The sequence below is a fragment of the Apteryx rowi genome, unplaced genomic scaffold, assembly GCF_003343035.1.
Source record: "Apteryx rowi isolate R43461 unplaced genomic scaffold, aptRow1 scaffold_34, whole genome shotgun sequence".
Lineage (NCBI taxonomy): Eukaryota > Metazoa > Chordata > Aves > Apterygiformes > Apterygidae > Apteryx > Apteryx rowi.
In genome coordinates, this window is record NW_020449863.1 from 4,187,699 (window position 1) to 4,209,141 (window position 21,443).

The following is a 21,443-nucleotide window of genomic DNA, read 5'->3' on the forward strand; positions in this document are numbered from 1 at the left end:
TGTTTGAGAATAATTGTCTGAGAAAAATCGGTATTCCTTTTTATATAAATTGAACAGAAATTGTCTGGGAATAATAGCTGCAAGAGGTTCTATTTTGCATATCTATCATTCTTTCAGTTGGATGCTCTAAAAGCATTTTACAAACAATAATAAATTTAGCCTTACAACACCCTGCTGATGTGAATGAATATTATCAACATTTTTAAAAATAGGAAGTCTAAGGCATAGAGGTATTCAAGCAAAATGCTTCAAGAGTAGCTATTAGCATTATTTTGGGATGCTTCCATTTTCTTTCAGTGTCCAGCTCCACTACATTATCAAACTCATTGGTGAAAGTGTAACAAAAAAGTTACTATGAGGCTGTTGTCATGTCTGCCTTCTGTTCTTGCTTGTAAGATGAGTGATACTCACTATAGTTCAGTAGTCTGAGAGAATGTTCAGGTTTTCAAAGAAAATCACTTCAGATCCTCTGAAAAGGGCTGCTGTGAACAGCATCAGACCTCTTGCATAATGTGCTGTATTAAATATTACGACCCTTATCATATGTAATTACATACAGTTATATGCGGACATAACTTTTAGAGGACCTTCTGAAATATAAGAATGATTTAGTGTTGAATCTATCACAAATTTTCCATATATGCATTTAAAAAATCCCTTCTGTTATCCTAAATATACAGAGAAATATTTTAAAATGTCAATATCCTTATACTTCCAGCACAATGTTGCAAACAGAAAGCTATAGAAAAGTTCTCCCTGTCACTGTAGATGTTCAGTTTTGCTAGTGCAAGATGAAAAGTTTGAATTAGTAAATAAAAAGGTAAAGAACTGACCCTGCATGTAACGTTAAAACATTTTATAGTCTGGATGAAAAATAAGTATTTCTCAGAAAAGAAAAGAAACACACAGCAGAGACTATTAGAACTGTACCCCGTAGATACATCCAAAGTTAGATCTAAACTGTGCTCCATGGATATGTGAAAGCTAATCTAAGTTGATGGATCTCTACAACCATGTGAAGTTCCACTGACTTCAAAGGGGGCCTGTAGATTTATAACTTGGTTATGTTAGCTGCCTTAATTTTGTTGGCTTCTGTTTCAGCCTCCTTGGAAGAAAGTCTTGATGGAGTTTATTGACAGTGCTACAAAGCTGCTGCAATTCTTTTACCAGAAGATCTTCAATGAGCTATTGAAGGTATTAAGAATGGAAATTAAAATAGGTTGGGACCAAGGGCGGCCCTTAGTGATATCTGGAGCACAGTTACATATCAGTGTAAAATTTACACCTCAGTAGTAAAAGGTAGACTGTCTTATGTCCTTATTGAGGAAAACTTAATCAAGCTTATTGTATATACCATCGCTTAGTGTTTATAGACTTGCAAGTTTAGAAATCTGTCTGTACTCCATGGGACTCCCCGCTCTGCAGCATAACAGGGAAGGAAATTTTCATGTATATGTTATTCAGAAATTACTTCAAACATATGAGAAATTGTTCTTTACAACTACAGCATTATTGTACATTGCATACTTATCATATAGCCTAGTTATCAGTATTGTTTCATGATTTATAATGTGCTCCTTATTTCAGCTATTTAATAATTTATTTCTAAATACGTTAGGTAAATTAATTGACAGTAAAATGAGAACATATAAAATTTGAAAATGGGACACTAGTCAATATCATTTGCCATGTTGGTACTTCCAAATGTAATTATCTTGGTAGTCCTACCATTGGGTAACAGGATAACTTACAGTTCATTTTGCAGTGCTTTAGAGCACCTTGCTACAAATGTAAGTCAAAATGCTCTACCTCAAACTGAACATTTGCCTTTGAGTTGGAGCATTAGCACTGATATGCTGTATCTCAAGGAATGAATGAAGGAAATTAATGAAGTAATTGAGTTAAAGAAAACAGAAAACAGCGGTCTGTTTACAAACAATTCTGATTTATTTTGAATCTTGTGTCTATCAGTAAACTTAAAAATAGCTCAATGGCAATGTAATTAGTTGGTCCGTCAGCATTTCAGGGATAGGAAATCTTACTAAGTTAAATATCAGGCCTTTGAGAAGTATTTTATTCTGGGGCTAGATACTTTTCAAATGGAGACCATACTGCCAATGCCCATAGGGGCCTGCAAGACAGATGTTACCCCTGAATCACTGAATCATTGAAATGCTCTTGCTCTTACTCCAGAAACTCAAGATACAGAATAAAAGCTGATTCATTTTGCCTGAGAGAGACCATATGAGTTCCTGAAAAATCAGAATGTCTTCTTTCCCCCTTATTATTGCTCTGATTGGAGAGCACTGCAATTTTCTCATCTTTCGTACTTAGCTAGAAAACCTCTCATGTTTTTTTTCCCTTAACTTCCCAGGTAAGCCATTTCTCAGCGTCCTCCTTCTGGTTGAGCAGGACTCAATTCCATCAGGTTCATGGTGTAATAAAATGAAAGCATTAAAGTAAAAGCGGGGCAGCAGAATAATAGTAAGATTACTTAATCAAATTGTTTTTCAGGTGTTCCCAGGATAGCTTGATAGAAGATTTATTTTTTTTACAAGCTATTGGATTTCAATATTTTTCCCTTATGGCTCTGTGGTGGGAAAGCTTTCACAGCAATGAAAACTCACTCAATTTTAATATAATGTACTTATTTTGAAAATAATGGTTTAAGGTTTCCGTAGGGTAATTTTCTTCAAAAGATTAGCCAAGCTAATTATTCATAAGATTTCTTGAACTTTGCCTGTTTCGATATGGCTGGGATGATTAATGTGTTTTTAACTGGAACTTTTCTAAAAGTAAAATAATCTGATCACAGTATATGGTGAATTTATGGAAATCTTGAAAGTGTTTTGGCAGCTGAACTATTTTGACGAATTAAAATTAGTGGAATGAATATATATATATTCCATTAATTTTTGAACTACATAGTAATAACTGTTCTGCAATATAATCCATATTTTAATAAAATTTCCCTATCTCATGAGAGTCACCCTATCTATATTAATTAAACTATTGCATTCCAGTTTGCCATTTATGAGCATCAGTACTGTAGGTGCTTCAAGTTAGATCTTTTATGATTAGACTCAATTAGCTGATCATCCATYCCTCACCCTGTTTCCCCACCTCTCAGTATTGTACACACATGGTGCTGCATCAAGATAATGGGTACATTTAAGGGAAGGGCTAGACTTTATTACAGATCAGCCTTGTCCATAAAAGATTGTATGAACTCCTGACTTTTCCCTAGATAAATAGTGGTCAGAGTCACCAGAGTCAAAGCAGACATTTTCGTACAACACAGATGTAGAATTCCAAGAATTAAAACTTGAATATGAGTTTGTTACAAAATCTGTGTCCCCTGCAATGGAAGGATGCTTGCATCTTTACTGTCTCTACAGCATAAGAAGGCTGAGGAACTCTCTTTAGAATTTTTTATGTGATACCATTAATATCAGTGGGAGTACAGTTCTACAGATGCTGAATACATTTGAAAATTCTCCCCATAGTACGTTAATACAAGATCATTAATGTATTTTCTTGTATAGTACCATTACTTTAGGACTGAGGACACTTCTTAGATGCTGGCCTAATTGTACCTTTGAGCACACCACTCATAAATATGGTGATAAATAGCTCCATACAGACGAGGACAGTATAAGCAGAAAAAGGAAAGAAATGAATATAAGCATATGCATTTTATTACTTCCTAAAATATTGCTTTATGGGAGAGCTAAAATAAAGCTCATTGATAGTATTTCCATTTCTGAAGCAACCTCAATTTGCCCTGACATAAATAGCACTGAAGAAAGTGTCAGGACATCAGTCTAAATCAAGGAAAAGTGTTATAAAAGTCTGGTCCTTCAGTGTGTCTGAACTCCTTCAAATGCAAACTGTCAGTCTTAACTCCCTCCAAGAAGTCTGTAGCTTTGCACAACAGGAATTAAGCACTGTTATTTAATTAAACATACCTAAAACTACTGAAATGGAGAGTTCAGAATATGGGACTGAAAGAACCTCCTAGATCATCAAATCCAACACTACTGTACGTACCATGTCATACTCTGTTCCTGAATTTGTCAAAATTCATCCTACTGGGGACTAGCCATTTCGCTTCCACTGCTCTGGAAGCTGCGTTCCAGAACTTCACTGTCATGAGAGCTTTCTCCAGGAGCCCCATGGCCTGCTTACAGCCATTCATTCATTTGCCAGTCATTGTCCTTAATGGAAGTTCTTTTTCTTCTTCTCCCAATCAGTATCTTTCTTAAAAGCAAATGATACCTCTCATCAGCCTGCACAGGTCACTCTCCTCTCGTGTTATCTCAAAAGATTGTCTTTTCTTCCAGGACTCTTCCAGTTTGAAGATTTCTTTCCTGATCCTGGTGACCTGAAAGCTTCACAACATTCTAGGTGAGGTTTCATCAGATGTGTTGCACAATGATATTTATGTTTCTTTTTCTTTAACAGAAAAACCTCATCTGTTACCAGCTTGGTATCATTTGCCTTTACCACCCTGGCATCAGATTGACATCTGCTATTTCTCCTCTTATCAGTCATTACACTGGGATGAGTCTTTACCCAACTGATGAATTCCCAGTTTACAACAAGGATCTTGTTATTACTCTCCAAATGCACAGTCTTGCATTTTGTGATATATAATTTACTCACAATTTTATTATACCAGTCATCAGGTCTTTCTCTGACATCCTGATTCTTTTTATATTGCAGTATCTTTTAACTGTGCATGTTCAGTCAGCACACTTTTACTTCTCTGATAAGGTCAGAAAACTTTTGACAACTTGTTTTTAAAATTATCCTGGAAGATATCCACTAGTAACCTCTCTCCAGCTTGAAATGCTTACTTTCAGTGTTGTTTGCTATTGTATTCCCTTTGTTCAGTTCCTTATCTACCATGGTTTCCATTACTAATTTGATTTTCATGTTTTCCAGGTAGCAAATTTTCAAATTTTTCACTGGAAACCAAGCAGAGATCCTCCACGTTTCTTATGCCCAGAAATCAATTATTTACTTGAAGAAAAATACCAGGTTAGGCTAACACTGACAAATTTGTGTTTTATTTCATTTTCATTTTCCATTTTATTTAGTCAAGCACTTCCATTCACTCCCAGTCTTTCTCCCTGACTTGTTAAAAGTTGCACATTATTAATATCCGATTAACAGGTTCTGTCCCTTTCTCAATCTGTATGATTATTTTCCTGGCATTTCAATAAATATCTTGATCCTTCAGTCCTTGTATAGGCAAGATGTTCAAGGACTTTAGTACAGAAAGTTTGGGTTGTATTACAAATGGACTTAACTGAAAGAATGACTACATAATCTCAAAGAGAAAAACAAGCCACTAAGCAATGGATTGTCTTGCTTGCTTGTCCCAGCTGTCCAGTGGAATTTTTTAGCTCAGAAAAAACACAAAGTTTAGCTGATAGCAACTAATACAAATTTTGTATTTGTTGCATTTTCCTATGTCTGTGCCTTTTACATGAGTTCTAATAAAGGATTCACAAGGAAACCCAACTGACAGTCACTTCCCTATACATTTTATCACATATCCCAATAGAGTGACATTTTTAGCATGCTTTTCTGAGTTGCTACATTAACAAATTTGCACTGATTTCTTTATCCTGTCATCTAAAGACCACCTTGTAGTAGGACAGTGAACTTTTACAGCATTCCATAGTTGATGCACTGTCTAATGTCACAAATGTCTACTCAAATTACTTCACTAAGACTTGAGAAGATTCTACATTGTGCCTTCCATTTGAGCTTGATTTGAAAGAATCAGTCCCTGCGCTAGCTCATGGCACTTATCAGTTAGTCAGCCTTCCTCAGGGAAGAGAATTTAGAGTGCACCATATTCAGTTTTCAAATCAAGCCCTGTCCCCTTAGGAAGCTGTGTACTGCATTATTAAACAAGGTGCCATCAGCCGTAGCACCATGCTTAAACATTCAGTCAAATAAAAGACGACATCATTATGTTAACTCTTTTCTTACCAGGTTCATTTATTTTTCAGCGGTCTGAAATGAAACAGTAAGGCAAAGAAAACTTTTCCACATCTTCCTTCTAATTTCTCTTGAAAATATATAAAATGGGCAGGAAAAACTGAAGGATATTATAATATAATGATTAAACTCAGTGCTATATAAGGTTGTGGGTTTTTTCCAAACCGGAAATTTTAAAATTACTTGAGACTGATGTTTTGTTTATTTTTTCAGTTTTATTGTTATTTCTGGTATAGACTACTCATTCTGTATGTTTTAACTGTCATATCTATACATAGCCCAGTTCTGATCATTACTTTAATTTTAAATCTATCAAAGACAGAATTTTACTTCGAGCTAATGTGTCTAAATGAGAGCAGAAATTGGTCCTAAATTTAAAAGTTCCTTCATAAAATATATTAACCTGTTATTTTATACCATCAGTGCATGGTGTAATAAGATGTAAGTAGATTGTGATCAAATTATACACACAGTGTGAAGAATAAGGACCCTTTAAAGTATTTTATGTCATTTCAATCAAACTGAAAGTCAAACAGGAAGAAGCAATGTGTTCCCTCTTGAAAGTAAATAGATTCAAGATGTAAACTTTAAGGTTTGCATTTCAAATCTCCGTGGTTCTTCTCCTTATATTCAAAGTCAGTTTTGTACATCTTTATTTATCTTGTCAGACCAGAAATTGCCAAGATTCTCTGAGAAAAGGAAAGATATCCTTTTTAAAGCTTCATGTTGATATAAATATGAAAATGGATTAAACTCTGCTTCCAATTTTCAAACATATGTACTTCAATGAATATTAAATGGTAGACCCATATCATCATCATGACTTATCTACTTTATAGAGTTTTTATCAAAAAAGGACTGGAGTTTGCTGTGGAGCGTGAAACTGCTGTAATTGAGTTTAGAGTGGTAAAACCACTAAAGAGGCCATGGCCCCAGAGAGTTCCCTGAAACCCACCTGTCAGCTGGCATTACATCACTGACCCAACAAGCCGTGCCTTCCTCTTCCCGCTAAAGACTTCTGTGGCAAAAAAAATAAGATGAAAAAAAAATTTTTGAAGTTGCTCCTAGAAAAAAACTCTAGAACAGCTGCACGGTGTCAGCAGAAATAATGATCTGAAACTCATCCTCCAAGGGATGCTAGGCTGGGTCCTAATTCGGTAAGGTGTCATTTCTTTCATTGCAATGCCATTAAGCATGAAAGTAATGGAGAGGACATGAAGTATTCTTTCATCAAAGTACAGCAAGTGAGAGAAAGGATACATCAGGATTTTGACAGCAGAAGGTGGCTTGCATTTCTAACAGGATCTTCTTAAAGGATCCGTGCATAAAAATGGCAATTTAATTCTCAGTATTTGACCATCAAAATTGCACATTTTAATATGTAAATTTTGAACATATTTGTTTAAATGAAAATTGAAATTTTGAGCAGATTTAGCCCCATAAGTTTCTTTGAGTTAAAAGCAATTTTGCAGGTAGATTGAATGACTCAGAGGACTGATATTAGACTACTTTTAAATCATTGATGAATGAGTACGTAAGGCAAGTGTTCTGCTTGCAAAGTTCCATTTATTTCAATGGAGTTAATCTTTACAGGATCTGATTATAAGTTGATAGTGACTGTTGGTATTTAGTGAGCTATTAACTGGTCTGTTTTCTGTCCGGCAAACAGTTAGATCTAAAGCAAAACCAAATGCAGTTATTTAAGCACCTGTACTAGTCATTTTAGCAGACATGAGGAGCCAAATAACATGGGAGATCAATTCTTTGTAAGACTTGAGGTGATTCCTGCAAAACAATTTTAAGGTAAGTTGGCAGGGCAGCGTGAACAGTTTTCCAAAATGGTGCATTCATTCTATTTTTGGCATGAAAAGAGGCTTTAGACTTCAGACTGTCAATTAAGTACCTTTACAAAAGCTAACACCTATCTTCAAAGACAATTAAATATCCAAGTCTCATTTAAGAGCTTACCTTCCACTGAAATCACTACCATTGTGACTTTAGATCAAAATTGATAAAAGAAAGGCATCCAAATGTCTCCTTTTGAAAAGATGTAGCTGATCATATTGAGTCACTTTTTCAAGAAAGGGAAAGTAACTGCTCAGTTAGACTTGGATTTGTTTCAAAGATTGTTGCTGGCAGATGTATTGTTCTGAAAACTACTCCTGCCATTTTTATCTATTACACCTACATTAATATTCAGTGCAAATGAGTCCTCAGTTGGGTCTTTGAATTACTACTGTGATCATTGGTGATGAAACTGAGAAAGGATATGATATTTCTCCTATGTCTCTACTGTACATCAAAGTCTGAAATACAGCTTCTTCCAGGAGATGCACTGTTCTAAAAGCTGTCCTGCTGCAGTGTGCTTCAAAAATATTTACTGGGAGGAACAATGCAAATTGCTCTGGATCACCTACTAGATCTTGGCAGTCAGACATATTGAAAGTACTAACTCAGAACTGGATCACTGCTGAGAAATGGATACACAAAAACTTCCAGTCCACTGGGGAACTGATTTGGGCTCCCTGCCTATTCCTGAAGGAGATTAAGGCTGAGTACTGTGATTAGTGAGAGTGCCCTCCTAGCTGTGAAGAGGTGGTTTTTTTTGTTGTTTGTTTGTTTGTTTGTTTTTAACTCCAAAGGATATCACTGCAAATTCAGTGCCTCCCAGTGTTTCCAGTTGCTGTCAGCTTCAGACCCTGTTTTGAGTAATTACTTAAGAACACTGAATTGAAGATAACAAAGGTGATGTTCCTCACTGCAAAAATCTCCTTATTAACCTTCTTTACTATATTCTATGCATTTTTACAGCCAAAGAAATCTTTAATCGCATAACAAAATGAGAAAAATGTGTGTTTGTTAAGAAAAAACACAAGTTTTTGTCTTTTGATTTGATCTTAATGTAAAGAAGCATGCTTTTTCTTCAAAGGATGCAGCTTAAACATCCAAAAATATCACTTTCTCTGTGTTAAAAATAAATATAATTTTAATATTGACATATCAAAATAAACTTTTACTCCCCCACCTAAATATTTTAGGCTTCTTGAAGGGATACACTTCACACCCATTTGTGAATACTTTCATGAATACTTTGTTCTTTAGTTCTGCAGTGTGGTTTCAGTTGTTCCCAATCCAGTTGAACTATGGGCTGCTGCCTGAAGTGATGATCACCTTCCCTGAGTGTTCCACCGCTGTTCCTGCCCCAGCATGTGATATGGTGATACAGCAGGGCTGCAGGGTGCCATTTTTGGCAGCTGATCCGATAGAAAACTTTGTTTTGTATCTTTTTTTAGTTAGCTTTCCATTGGATCAACTCACTGACCTGACACAATCTGATGCTGCAGGATCACTAGATCTGACATGAGGAAAGTGGTGAGAGCACACCACCGTGGGAGGGGAATCTGGATGACTTCTTTTGGCAGCAGTCTAAGTTACTTGGGATAGGATATAACATGAAATCACTTCATAGTTAATGACAGTGCCACTAAACAAAAGGGAATGTGATTAAATATCTCTTAATTATCCTCCTCCTTCTCTTACTCTACCCACCAATGTGGGATTTGGCTTCATGTCAGTCTTAATTTTAGCAGTACACCAAGGCAACAAGAGATGCTTAAAATAATTTTCCCCCTTCATTTTCACAGACAGCCTTTTTTACATCTCTCTGACTGCCAGACAAATTCCTTGCCTCCAACCGTGCTCAACCATAACATTTTCTGGCATCTTTATTTGAGCGGCCTAAAATGTGCTAGGCGCAACATATAGTAACTAATGAAACAATGACACAGGCCTTACCCCCAATGAATTTACTCTTTAATTTTTGAGGGAATGCACCAAACTTCTGATATGATAAACTCTGTTTGTATTTGTTGTTCATACTGTGCCAAGAAAGATTCTTGGGATTGTGTAGAAGAACTTTGTGGTAACACATATTGGAAGTGTGTGGTCTTCAGAGATAATAGAATATTTGTACTAAGGGAATGGCCAGAATGAACCTGGGGCTGTGCATTTGGCTGTCAATGTTTTTATGGCTGATCATATCTCATTGCAGAATACAGAGAAGCTGTCAGGAACCAAAAGAATAAAAAATGGCAGTCTGCAGCTCTTCAATTTTCATTAGCTTTTTTGCTAAGCTAAAGTATGAAGTACCAGTCTGAAGCTGGTATTCGGGTTATATAGTTCTCTATAGTGGAGTTTCAGGAAAAGTATGTTGTCACAATTTGTTGCACAGCAAGTCAGGCTCTCAGTTCCAGCAATTTATTAAAATAAGCAAACAATGTAAAGTCCACAGTATATTCAGGATCTTGTATTGTAATGTTCTTCAGCTCTGTGTCCTTGATTGGTATGTCTATGTCATACCATTTCACTATTTCTGAAAAAAGACTCATCATTTTTTGAAAGTGCTTGTTACTGGATTTAGACAAGCAGCTTTCAAAGCGTGAGTAGAGTCATTCACAAACTGTTCACGTGTACTAGCTTAACGTGGTGGATGTGACAAATTATTCTTATTTTTTAGCCATACATTTAATATGTATGTGTACTATCAGTAGCCTGCCCAGTAAGTGATGGAGGATGTATTACGAATATTGTAAACTTTGTGGAGAACAATTAACGCTTCCCCGTCGACAAACAATTTCCAACACTAGATGGCACACTTAGCCTCAGGATCACAGCCATTTATACGTGTGCTTTGGGTTGCCTAAGCCTTTGGTTTTTGATCTGTTCTTTCTTTTCAGCAGTTTCAAAAATATTAAAAAAGCAAGGTACTGTTACAGAGCACAGTTGAACCAACATAATAGAGTAGCTTTGAAACCTCTGTTCTGTGATCTTCCCAAAGCCTATATTCTACAAATTTTGAAAATTTTCACAAAATCCTTCAATGTGGAAAGAAAATAGCCCTGAAATAGTAAAATGATGGGAGAAGTAGAAATTATAATAGTAGAGTACTAAAAATAGCAATATTTTAAAGAAAACAGTAATTCATCAACAAAGGAGAAAGAGAATGCCACATTATTTTCTATAAGGTTTTCTTACTCCTGTTTTCTATTCCACCCCCATCATCTGTTATTTTTATACTGCGGGATTAAAAAATGCTTACATAAGCTAAAATTAAATTGCTTCATGTTCATTTGATCCAAATCAAGATTTTACTTTATTTTAAGAAATCTCTTGTTTTGATCATTGAACCAGAAATCCATAATTTGAACATCCCTAGGGCAAAGCGGTGATACGCTTGGGCTACGTCTACATTAGGAATGAGTGTGACATAACAGGATTGTGTTTAAAGAGCAAAATGGATGGTGTGAAGGAGCCCATGTCTATGCAAAATGAGTTTCAGGGAGGTTACTGCAGACTCTCTCTAAGCTGGGCCTGTGGCCTGAATGCCCTTCAGCTTTTGCATGTTAGGTGAGGTCTTGGAGCTCAACTTCTGTTTTAGTTTCATTGGCCTTGATGATCTCTTGAGAGGCTTTCCAGACCATGATGTTATGTTACAATGATTGAAACTGTGTTCAAAGTCTGGTTTGGTCGTGTCTGAAAAACATGTACTGCCTTTCCCATGTACAGTACTTAGAAGTTCTTAGAAAGGAAAATGACTTTTTGTGCACATGGTGCACAAATAGTTGGGTTTCTCTGTACTTCACTCCACCACTCAGCTCTAGAAAAATACACTTCACTTAGCTACCAAGAATAGAAGCTTTTATGAAGTATTTGTCTCACTGAAGTATTTTTAGCTGTTCTTTACCTCACTTTTGTGTGAAAACAAGGAGGGCATATACCTCTGTGGTATTTGTGCTTCGTCCATTTTCATCATGGGAGGCCTGGCCACACAATATTTATGCTGCATTAATGGTATCTGCGTACAGGCCTCCGTTGTTCTGTTATAAACTTTCTCTAGTCACCTGGGATTATTATCAGAGTATGATCTTCCCAGTGAGAACCTTGTCTCTTCTTTCTGAGGGAGTGAACTCAAGGCACAAAGCACAGCTCGCTGTGGTCGGCTGGGATCCTTGTCTTGGCAAATGCAGGTTTTCAGCAGAGTGCAGAACTATTTTTTGCAGTCTGGTACCACTCACTACCAACATTCACTCTAAATATGTTTTAAAATAATTAGGCACCAATTCTTTCTAAATTTCTGCCTTTCTACCACTGTAATTTAAATAATTTTAGTGGCATTATTAATGAGTTATGTCAACTACGGTATGAAGGAAATCAAACCACTAAACTTTAAGGAAATGAAAAGGGACTTCATTATACTGTCCACATTAATAGCAAATCTACTGAATTTAATAGTTCAGCATCCTAATTTTTAAAAACACTGAAATATCTCCCAGCTGGATAAAAAAGGAGGAAAGGCAGCCATGTCTAGCTGACACAAAACTAGAAACCTAATAAAGGGAATGCAGAATTGGAAAGTACAGGAGTCAACATGTCAACATAAATCAACTTTGTCGGAATGAAACAGATGAGTCCATTTGTTGGTAGATCAGATTAACATAAATCAAAGTAGTGTAAAGGTTACACATTATAGGAATTTGTGACTGGTAAACTTTCATAGTGTGATCAGAGATAGTAATCATCTGGCAGTGGGAATAAAAAGTCAAAGTGAAGCTTAAACTCTGAATCAAAAATCAGTCCTGTTAATGTCTAACACACTGGGGTCAAAAATTCGTAAGAGTCCAGCTGTGAAAATAAGATGGGAGCTGTATTAGTTTTCTCCATTCCGTATCTCACATTTAAGTGTTGTCAGTTGATGAGAGTTTGTCCCTTGAGGATTGTCATGGGGTAGTTTAGTCCATGTAAAGTGAAAATTTTGCATCACATAGAGGATCTTGTGAAATTCTGTAAGGCATGAGGACTGCATGCTGAGATTCATAATGGCAAGGAAGGAACAGTAGAAAGAGTAATCTGCCACATGCCCTTATCTAAAAGTGGTTCTTGGCAAAAGAAGGCAGCATGTTGGCAATATGGAAGCTATCAGAATCTGTGACATATTTTAACAGTCAGTGGTTATTAATGGATAAAAACTGGTAACTTTAGACCGAATCTGACATACATAACTATTTAGAATAAATAAAAAATCTCAATGGAGGCATTCTTGTCATGGCTTTCAGTATTAATTCTGTTTGTGATATTCTGTAAATTCCATTATTTGGTCAAAAGTTTGTTGTAAATAAGCTCTCTAGCAGGATTTATATATTGAGCAAACTTGAATTTAGAAAACATGTCACATGTAGCTTCTTTAATATACATGTTGCATAACGTCTATGCAAATATTTTACAAACAAAGCTTTCTGTACTTCTTTGTCCGTTTTTTCCCTTTGTTTTGAAGTGATGGAGTCACAATTCGTTCTTTATGACTCCAGAAGTTTCTAAATTAATGTCACAATTTAATATCATGGTTTTACTATGTATTCAAGAGAAAGAAACTAAATCGAGCAAAAAAATAACTTTAAAAGCAATTAATGAAGTCCTGCTTCTTTTCTAAAGATCCTTTGCAATCTTTGGCAAATTGTTGAAATGTCCTGCCTCTGTGATCCAAATTCAGATGTATTTAAAAAGTGCTTTACTAGGTATTTAGCCCCACTCTCCTGTTTTTAATCAACTATGCTTTCCAAAGAGTAACACAGCAGTAAACACAAGAACATGTGTCACTATGATACTTTATGCTATGGTTCATCTATCTGCAAGGGACGTATTATGTATTTACAGACTACATTACACAGATTTATTGATTTAAGGTATCCAAAGCATTTTCCAAGGTTTATTTGTTTGGTATAATTAGCCTCATCTTATAGATGGGGAAACCAAGTGACGTAAAAACTGAGGGCAGATGATGTCATGCTTACACTCCATAGCTTCTGCTCCTGTAATGGTCTAAATGTAATCAAAGGAGTGTTATGAGGATGTTGTCTGAGGCTGATGTGCCTATGAGCCCATTTGTTTCCACAGCTCTATGACTAGCTACTTGTGAGCAGTTGCAGCTATGGAAGATGGAGGTTCACATTGTCCAAGAAACAATGACAGCTGTGGTAAAATCAAGATAAAAATGCCCAGGCATCCCGATTCTCCAATTCCTGTTCTGGCCACTAGATCATGTTGCCTCCCACCTAATGATCACAGAGAAAGCAACACTTCAGCAATAAAAGTAAAGTTCTCATGCAGCTATTTATCCTTAGAAAATACTCACAAGCTGAGAATAATGTGTTTAACTAGGATCAGGTCATGGTATCAAAAGAACAGGTTCTATTGTTTTTACTTAAGTTAAATATGTTTTCCTGAATATTCCCATGACTCCCATGTAGAAGACAGTACTACCCTTTGTGAATAAAGGTGGCATATTCGTTCCAAATTATCAACAGTGGCTTTAGCTTTTAAACAAGTCATTTAATGGGCCAACTGACTTATCCACTACATTGAGAGAAACACACTTAGTTGCACAAGTTTCCTCAGGAAAGCCAGGAGGTACTTGACTTACATTTCCAGTTGGAAAAAAAAATTCTTACATGATAATAAGTCACGCATTAGCGCTGAAGAAGTGGAAAGGTCATAGTCAGTATCAGGAAATGAACTTGAATAGACTAGAACTTGATATCCAGAATGGACACAAAAGACACAATTTACTGATCATAATTCATTGTGGGATGGTGCCCTAACCTAAGGCACTATGTTTAATCAACATGTATTTGATTAAAAAGCTCCCAATGGTAAAAAGATCTACAATTAAACTAATAACTGAAGTAATTTACTTCCATTCAGAAAGGTCTCAATTTAGTTTATCAGTTACTTCTGTGGAAATTATTTTATTTGCCACATAAATCTAGCCACCTCAGAAATGGAACAGAAAGCTTTTAGCAGTTCAGAGTAACCGAACATCGGTTAATGACATAAAATGAAAACCAAAATGTGCTGCTGGAATAATAGTATCTATAGCAAATATAGTGAAATACCAATGTCCTGAAAGGCAGTCAGTTGTTCCTAGGATAACTGGAAGACTAACCTAACCTAACCTAACCTAAATTCTAATTCCTATTAGAATTTACGGTAGACCTAGAAAAGAATGAAGGATGATACTGAGTCAGAGCTAGGAGCTCTTAGTGAGAATTATCAGTGACAGAAAAAATATAGCGTTGGCAGAAAGACCTGGGGACAAATAATGAAGGCAGCCACAGATTTGTAGGGTAAGTGAAAAATGAAATATCTGACTGAAATAATAATAGTTGTTTTAGACTTAGTGTACTCAAACTGGGTTTCATTAAAGACATGAATTCTGTCGACATTCAAATRGTCTTGAAATCTTTATGATAACTTTACTGCTGGGTACTGACTGAGACTGAAGAAGATGACATCTATTGYGGGGAAAAGCACTCTTTCCTGCAAACATTTGAGTTTTCTTGGAAGTTTCCTATCTAAATATTGACCTGTCCTGGCCCTGTTTAGCTTGTGAGATCTGATGAGATCAGACCCTGAGGTTATGGTGCTAAACTAAGGAAAGTGATAAGAAAACAAAAATGGCATGATTGACAGGGTAGTGGGCTGAACACAATAAACCTATGGAGAACTATTTATACGTATTCCACTCCCTAATATCCTATTTGTAGATAAGAAAAATAAGCCTTACCCTGGAGCTAAAAAAGTAATAGGATGAGGGCTATATGCATTACTTGATGGCCATGAACAAAAAGTATATCATACAAAGATGGATTACTGAAATGGAAAGTGGGTACTTGTGAGATGCTACCTTAAGGCAGGACTGAGGCAGCAGCTATCCTGGACCCTTCTGCTGTCTACAGTTATCTGCTTTTGGTGGCCCTGTGTTTTTCAATAAGCTGTGATATGACCTTGTGTAGTCCAGCTTTGCTGCTTTTCACTGTCAGGTTCATTGAAGCCATATAAGATTATTTCACTTGGAGAAAAAAAAAAAGATATGTGAACAAGTCACTGAAAGCATCTACAGATAAAAGAAGTAGTCGGCAGAAAGCTGTCTAAAGAGGTTTCTTTTGTGGTGTACCAACAGAATGCAGCTACTTATGGCAATAGAAAAAATGGCAATAGAAGAGTTATATAAGGAAGTTCAGATTTCTTTTTTTTGTCCATGTTTTCCACTGATCTTGAAAATTATTGAGACACATGCTCTTAAGGTTTGTGATGTAATTATATTGAACTGATTTAAGAGAGCTGTAATGACAGTTTTTTCTCTCTGCAATGAGTGCAATAAAATTTGTTGGTAACTTCAGAAGTTACACCGAATTCTGATGTTACATTATAATACTACAAATAGGGTTAAACTCCATTCATTTCAATGTAATTGTTCTAGAACAACACCAAATAGTTGGAGTTTTTAAGTGCTCATTTTTTTGCTTTTCAGAAAACTACCCTATTTCCTGACATCTCTCATTTTATAGACTACTTTATATGCAAGCTGAATGCTTGTATACAGCTCTTCTTTGCTCAGAACAAGTTTGTAACTGAGCTGGGACAGATCAGAAGTCCCTGAGGCTTTTTCCTCTAGCGTTCAAATTAAGACAGGAATGCAAATACATATAAGAAGAAATCACATGGAAAATCTTCCTATTTTGGAGATTCAAAGCAGGTTTGTGATTTCTGAATGTGAACTGGAGCTGGTGGGAAATTTTCTGTTGAAAAGACTAATGGAAAATCGGATTTCTGAGGGATCAGAGTTCCATAAAAGGGAGAATATGTAGTTAGAAAATTACAAATGAATCAAAGTTGTTGCTGTTTAAATATATTTTAGATCAGTTCCACCGAGGATGCCACAGATCTTCTGTTGCTGTTAAATTGAATGTGAAGGTCACAACTGTTTGGTTTATCATTTTTAGTGCAACCTGGAATACAGGGCTTTTTCCTCTTTACTGAAAAATCTAAAGTGGTTGTCTTCTGTGCTTTCAGAGGACATGAATTAATTTGGAAAGCAGTAGATCATTTTCATGGTGACTTTTCCAAATGTCATTTTATTTCCTTGTGAGGCATACTGTGAGAGTTATTGTCATACATTCTGTATAAAACTCAAATACAATAAAATATAAAGTTAATTTAGTACTGTTATCTCAGTTGTTGCAAAGTACTGTCTTCAATCAAATTTGTAGGCATAGCTTTGCAAGTACTAAGAAGTCCCTGAGAATAAAATCACAGCTGAGAATGAGCTGAGAAGCTCCCTGAGAATAAAATCACTACGGCAGGGATACCTTAAATCTGGAATACAAATCATTTTATAAAGGCAAAGTGGTCCAACCTCAAGTCTTTGTTACTAAATTCATGCATATGCTTTACAGACATCTGAGAGTACTTCTTGGGAAAGATGATATTGGACAAATCCATGATTAGACCCTTTGTAATGTTAACCATCCCTACTGCGCTGGAATTGATTACACACATTTGGTGAAAGGCAATTTGAATGGTAAGTCACTTAGTCATATTCTCGTTTTCACACATCATTCAGCTTCCTACTGTCCTTCTGCTCATTCTTTTCTCTTTGCTCACAACAGTATGCACAGCATGTTCCCACCATTGTTCAGCATAGTTTAAAATGACATTAAGATGGAAACATTGGTGTAAACATATGGAAATAGTTCCCAGTGAAATGGCCAGCATTCTCCAATGCACACACAGCTACAGCATTCTGATATCTGATACTCTAATATATAATAAAACAGAGAAATTAGCAGCATTTTACTGAAGAGATGAGTTAATTGCTGCAAACAGGTTAAAGCCCAGCCCTACAAGTGGCTAGGCATTCTGAGTTTACCACTGAAGTTTGAGGAAATTGAGCATATGTATCTCTTAGATTTGACCATTTGACCAAATCTTGTTTCCTACGTAGAATATTTGGAACTGAAAATTAACTTGAAGATTAGAACTGAGCCAAAATAAAACCCAGACCTGAGCTCTAAATCTACATCAATTTTATCTTCCTAATCACTAGATTAAAAATCCATGTATGAATATAATGAAGTATGAACTTTCCCACAGTTTAAAGTGCTTTTGATTCTCTTTTGGCAGAGAGCAATATTATAGGTAGACTCAAATTTAAACAGCTCTTGATCTACTGTGTCAAGCTCTACTGTTTTCTTTATCCTTTGGGACTCTTATTACTAAGCAGCAGTCACAACTGGCCATCCCATAGTGATGTTTATGTCACGCAGACATCAAACATTAGGACTGATTGTTTTTAATTAAAACAACATTAGCTGTACTGYGTCACATAACTACCCAGAGCCATGGTTATAATAGCTAAGAGGCCTTTTTGTGATGGTGAGGCCATATGCTGAGGGATGATAGACATCTGTAACTGGCATCACGGTCCTGATTAGAGGTATTTGGCCAGAGTCTGAAACTGCAAAATGATCAGGGTGATCCAGAGCAGCCTTCTCAATTATTCCTCAACATATGTGAGGTATATCAGTATGGCACAATGCAGTGCTGAGGCAAGAAATGTGAGATACTAAATGACTTAGGGACCAGCAGGAGTATTGCTGCATTAGCATCAAGCTCTACCCAGGCTTCTAAAGCCCATGTTTCTTGCAGAACCAATTTTTGGCCAGTTGAGCTACCTGACCCAGCTTAAAACGTGTCCAAAGAAGTGCCGGTGCAGGTACGAAGGACAGGGTGGTAGGGTGCAGATGCAGGAGAAGGCAGGACCATTGAACTATTGTCTGAGAACACCTTGGGCTAATATGAAACTGTGCTCTCAGGCCAATGGCTGCTCCTTCTAGCTGAACACCTCATTCACAGCTGCATTTTGCAATGCTGATAGGTTCTTCTGTCTACTCGTACTCTCACTGCAGTCAGCAATAAAATTTCTGTTGAATTAATCAGGTGCATTAAGACCCATGTGGTTGGAAGCAGAGGCTTTCCAAGAATCTCAAAAACACCTTAGAGAAGTATCATTTTCAGAAATTGTATCGCAGTAGGAGCTGAGATCTCATAGGTTGGATTTCAGAGATCCATAGAGCTAAGTTAAAAGGGAACATCTAGTTTGTCTTCTTGTATAACACAGGACAGAATTTCTCCAGTTATCCCTGTTTTATTCCACGTTTCAAGTGATCAACACATAAAAAGAGAAGGACAATTTCAAATAATGTTCTTTCTATGTGATGCCCAACAAAAGCCATATTTTCACAGTAATRGAGGAGCTATGTTTATCCTCTGACTTTCACAGGCATATTTAAAAAGGCCTCAGCAATCATTGTGCATCCAATGAATACACCCTTTAGAAATGTATTGCAAGTCTGGAAAAGTTTGATACATCTGTTATGTGGACTGGAGGTGGCACAACATAGCTTCTTCTCTGCCTGTGTGGCAGGCAATGTTCCTTAGCATTTCTTCTTTCCAGTAAGTAAATTTGTGCATAATAAGACACTGAAAATTTTTTCCCTTTGATAAATTTTTTAGTAAATATTCCTGCTTGCACAGGGCTCTCTTCAGTTCCCCTGAAGCCAGATCTGGCCTACATACAGTGAAAATGAGGGTGTTTGCTCAACACACAAAACTCCTCACATTCTTACTAGCAGTAAGAATGAAGTAAAAGCAAAAGGACTTTTTCTTCCTTTGTCTTCTAGCAATGTCAGCTTAGACAGCCACCAGCACATGATCATTTACATAAGGAGGGAACTGCAAAGCTGCTGCCAAGTGCCCATAGTGCCTGCCAAAAACAGATGTTAGATGTTACTGTTAGAATAATGTCTTCTTCAGCTTGACGTGTGAGTGCTGCAATCTTTATTTAAAACGAAGAGGAAAAAATATGGTTGAATTAATGAAACAAAGCACACAACATATGGTCTGAAAAAATTATAATGTAAGGGAAAGTGCTAGTTGTCCAATTGCCTAAGACTGCTAAAACTCAACTGGGTGGATTTGTCATAGAGAATTGTCCTGGACTGACATGTAGATACATCTGGTGATCTAATAGATATGTTCTATTTTTAACTCCTATGCCTTCACAATGATTTTTTAAAAATAATTTCCAAAAAACAAAGATTAAAGCTGTATATTGACTAGGATGGTGACATATCAAGCGTTATTTGATTTAAAAAATCTATACATATGTTAAGTACCAGGTAGTCTTATCACAAAAACTGTGAATTATGCATCATTTTGCATGAATCCTGGGAGCTTTATAAAAACAGAATTGAGATAAGGCTTTTGCATTTCATCTGTGATGTATTTTATTCATGTATATTCTGGGAAAAGAAGGAATCTATCTGCAAAGGTGAACAATACTACAATTTATTACTTTGTTTGCCTGTTTTTCTGTAAACAATGAACTAAATTTCTGTTGTCTGTAGTGCTGAAAGGCTGACTAACATTGAGGGACACTGGTTCTATGGGAGCAATAGAACCCAATGAAGCCTTGCTTCTCGGATTTGTATTTTGAGGTTGGGCTTTCATGTGGACTTGATTTCTAAAAATGGGTAGTTCACACTCCACCCCTTCCTTTGGTAAATAGGCACACTATCTTTAATTGCTAGCCAGTTGTGGGAACTTAACATCTCCCAGAAATCTCTGTCTCTGACTAAATGTCATTGAAAAGTTTAATGGGAACTACAGATGGACATGCAGGCACACATACTGCATGATCACATCAGCATTGTGTCTTCAGGAAGCCTGGCCTGAAGGCTGGCTGTTCAGATCCTCAGCTTTCATAAGTGGCTGTGGTTTCATTGCAGTTTACACCTACTAGGCGTCTGTCCCCAGATGACTACAAGATAAAGCATAGTCTCTCTCCCTCTTTCCCACTGTAAGAGTAGCCGATATCAGCTACCTCATGGAGAATGCTCCTGCAATTCGACAGGGCTTAAGAACTTGGAACATAAACTTCACACAGTCATGTGTAAAAAGCAGCCTTCTAGTTACACAGGCGTCTACTTCACAAGGGCCTCTGAACAAAGTGCTGCTTTCTGCTTTTGAAGATAAATGGGATGAGAAAGTATGTCGTGTCCGATCTACCCTCTTTTCTTCTCCTTGCCCAGCAAAGGAAATTGTCAGGATGTTTCCTGGGTGTTAGACTTCAGTGGGCAGTTTGGGGTGAGATGGGCTGTGCAGACAGGTCAGTGCTGAGAGGAGGGGAGGCTCTAGTTCCCTTTTCCTCACTCCAGCCATTTCTGTGGCAAGCTCTGGTTCTCCTCTGCTCCCTCGATGAGCTGGTTCAGCTCATTAACATGACATTTTAGGCATGTTGTCTTACTTTTTCCAGCTTTGGTGAGCCAAGTCAGCTCAGTGAAGGGTCCAGTGCATACCAGGGCTTGCACCAGAGAAGAGGAAGAGGGAATGGGATTATACCTTTTAGTAACACTGACATATTAGACTGGCTATCCATCTTGATTAAAAGCACTGACAGACTGTGCTGAGGTGTTATCACTGCAGGAGGGTCACATAGATGATATACATTGTGATATAGTTTCAAAAACTCT

General features: G+C 36.7%; 1 long non-coding RNA gene across 2 annotated transcripts in view; it reads left to right on the plus strand.

Annotated features, from left to right (window-relative positions):
• The window catches only part of LOC112969257, a 44,625-nt gene that overhangs the window by 16,064 nt on the left and 7,118 nt on the right, over positions 1-21,443 (plus strand). For both annotated transcript variants that reach the window (XR_003254655.1, XR_003254654.1), the window contains exons 2-5: positions 1,102-1,194; positions 4,344-4,407; positions 4,948-5,043; positions 17,307-17,431. This is a non-coding gene — a long non-coding RNA (uncharacterized LOC112969257). The remainder of the gene's footprint in view (positions 1-1,101; positions 1,195-4,343; positions 4,408-4,947; positions 5,044-17,306; positions 17,432-21,443) is intronic.